The 3,396-nt window shown below is 39.6% G+C and overlaps 1 non-coding gene across 1 annotated transcript; it reads left to right on the forward strand.

The window, feature by feature from the left end:
* The first annotated feature begins 529 nt into the window (after positions 1–529).
* LOC120272937 lies at positions 530–636 on the forward strand. Its single transcript, XR_005540468.1, has one exon. It is a non-coding gene; the product is annotated as a small nucleolar RNA R71 (small nucleolar RNA).
* Positions 637–3,396: the final 2,760 nt, after the last annotated feature.

Here is a 3,396-nt window from a genome sequence, read left to right on the forward strand (position 1 = left end):
AAACTCAGTTATCCATGTTCGGGGCTTTTTGTTGTTGTTGGAAACTGGGTCGTGCCATGGATTTCTATTGCCCTTGATTACTTCATGAAAGATTCGGGTGGCTTCTCCAACCCAGATTATAGATATATGCATTGCTTTGATTTCTCATTGCATTACCCACAAAATTCACTTGCTATATCGAGAATGTACCACTAACAAAAATAGGGCAATCTGATTGAGCATGTCCTCTCCCACACTCTGTGCAACTAGTCATAGCCATCACTCTATTACAAGTTAGAGTGTCTAACTTCTTGCTCAATGACTCAACCTGGGCTTCCAATAAAGTAACTTCATCAATCTCATGAAGTCCAGCTACCTTCTTCTGTCTCTTGTATTTCACTAATAACTGTTCATAGCCATTTCATCAATGAGAAGACGGGCTTCTTCCGAGGTCATGCTCCCTAAGGTACCTCATACTGCAGCATCAAGTAACTGTCTTGAGCTCGAGTTCAACCCATTATAGAAAGTCTGAATGATCATCCACTCGGGGAACCCATGTTAAGGGCATTTCTGCAAGAGCTCATTGAACCTATCCCATGTCTCAAATAAAGATTCCAATTCCGTTTGCACAAAAGAGGATATTTAATTCCTAAGCTTTGCAGATTTTCTGAAGGGAAATATCGGGCAAGAAAAGCTTCTACCATCTCCTCCCATGTAGTAATCGATGCTCTAGGTAATGAATGTATCCATTACTTCGTTCTCCCTGTCAAGGAAAATGGGAAGGCCATCAACTTGATAGCATCATCGGTAACACCATTGATCTTGATCATGTCGCACACTTCCAGGAAGTTCTCTATGTGATTGTTTGGATCCTCATTGGCCAAACCATTAAATTGTGCTGACTGCAATAACATTTAGATGAATACTGGCTGGAGCTCAAAATTCTGAGGTGTAATTGGTGGCCGCATAATGCTAGATTGTGTGCTAAGAACTGTGGGTCTAGCATAATCGGATAGTGTCCTCTGCTGGTCATTCTGTTCTGCCATATTATCTGACCATTCATCTTCTATCTCAGCTTGATTAGACTATTCTTGCATAGGTTCTTTATCCATTCTATGAATTCTTCGTTCAATGTCCAGATTTCCTTTAACCAATGTCGAAGGGTTTCCTCAGGTCATAACCTGAAGCTGCAACCAAATAAAGAAAAACAAATCAGAATGATGGAAGAAAAAGAAAATATGAAATAGAATGAGTGATGAATACCTAAAATAGCAAAGTACAAAGTACTTCTAAAAGACCTATTCCCCGGTAATGGCACCAAAAACTTGACACAACCCTTTTGCGTCTTTAACCTCAAGTGCACGGGTTTGTCCAAGTAATAATACCTCGGTGAGACGGTAGTCGAATCATCAGGGAATAGTACTTAGAAACACAAAGTTTGCTACTTAACTAGAATGAAAATGAGTTGATGGTGATGTTAAGACAAATTAATGCAAGTAACAATAAGAAAATAAGAAAGAAGCATAAATAAAATATAAGAGAGACAATTGATGATAAATGGGGCACCCGGACACTGCTTACCCTAGGACTAGTGTTTCAAGTGCAAAACCAATCATTATACTTCCTAAATGATGTCTAACGAGTCGTGGAGATCCTTAAACACACGATCCCAAACTTAAGGTTAACCATATCTAACCCCACACTATGCCCAGGTATAGAAATCTCTCAGTCTCAACACCTCACACTGTGCTAGGTTGCTTTAGAATTAGGGATTCCAAGTGATAAACCCTATTCAATTATATAGATCTAACAGTTTGGTCTAGGCGAAAGACCCTTAGTCATAATTAAGCCCCAGATACCAAGGATTACTTCAATGCTTCACTCTACTGCTTGCACAACTAAGCCCAGCAGAGTTCCTCTCTTAGCACTTCACTCTATTGTGACCGGAAAGAACTCTTGGAATGTAGAGGTATGATAAATGACACCGGAGGGGAAAGGGGATGTTCCGCTACCTCTTGACTCAGCCTTTCAACCCTCTTCAATCTAGCATTGTTTAATCCTGATAGTATGTCACTCATCCATAAGGATTACCAACATGGATTCTCCACCCTAGTGTCACCCTAATTGAAAATCAACTCAACAAGTCCAAGCACCCACTAAGGATTTAGTTCTCCATGGAGAAAATACAATCAATAATGATTTCAAAAGTAAAGAGATGCAATCTATGAATAAAACCCCATTGGTGTTCGTGTGGGTGGTCTTGAGGAGTAGCCGCAGCTTATTCAAAGGTCCCCTTATCAAGCCTAGGATACACCTCGCCAGATCGCTATTGATGAAAGATCCCCCAATAACTCTCTTCAAAAGGAAACACGGTGTCGAAGGCCGTGAACCTCTCCAAAAGCCTAGTCGAAGCCTCTCCAAACCCTAGCCGCAGGTGCCTCCAAACGTGGAGAAAGATAGGGCAAAAAATAGGGAAAAAATTCTAAAATTGTGCTGAAATTATGACTTAAATAGGGCTGGAATCGGGCATCCACACGGGCTAGTGAAATTTCCACATGTCTATGTGAATTTGCAGAAATTTGGTTTTCAGTGGCCTATAAACAGTATCTGCTACATTATATTGCTACAGTGATTTGCTACAATAACTTGCTAGAGTACCTGCCAAAAACACTCCCGAATCCATACTCTTCATCGAGGTAACATAAACGAGCACATGCCCATGCTATATATCATGTTGCATCTTCAAATAAAACACAATTAACGACAATCTTGCTAGCATTGTACAAGTCGGAACACATGAGTGTGACTGCTTTTGTGCCCTTCCAATTTGCATATTCACTTAAGCACAACGGAGATTGGCACACACTCACATGCCTTTGAACACAACTTGTGTCTTCCTGTTTGTTTACTCCAAGATTCCATCAACAAAGTGCAAATGCTCATCCTAAGAAAAGAATACTTTGTATTACAAATACACAAGCGCTTATCAACCACCATCACCTCCACCAGCACCAGCTAAACCAACAGCAGCAGCTGCAGTAGAGGCGACCGAGCCCGACACCGACACTTGATGCGTCGTCACTTTATTTCTTTTTGTTATAGTATTTCATTTTTCGTATTTTATTCTAAACTTGTATCACTCTGAAAGGATCTTCCTCATGAGTTTATCTTTTATTTTCAGTGGTAGGTCTTGCACATGAAACAAGAATTAATCGTTGATAAGTGTATAAATACATCACTTGTATTATATATATTTTATTCAATTTCATGCATATTTCTATGACTCCAATACCTTTTATGCTTTTTATTTATTATTATTATTTTAGGATATCGGAGGATCACTTAGTGCGTGAATAACCTTTCTTTTTTTATAACTCGAAGAATATATTAAAGCTCACACACATCCTCAGGTTCTAG

Source organism: Dioscorea cayenensis, chromosome 11 (genome assembly GCF_009730915.1).
Source record: "Dioscorea cayenensis subsp. rotundata cultivar TDr96_F1 chromosome 11, TDr96_F1_v2_PseudoChromosome.rev07_lg8_w22 25.fasta, whole genome shotgun sequence".
Classification (NCBI taxonomy): domain Eukaryota; kingdom Viridiplantae; phylum Streptophyta; class Magnoliopsida; order Dioscoreales; family Dioscoreaceae; genus Dioscorea; species Dioscorea cayenensis.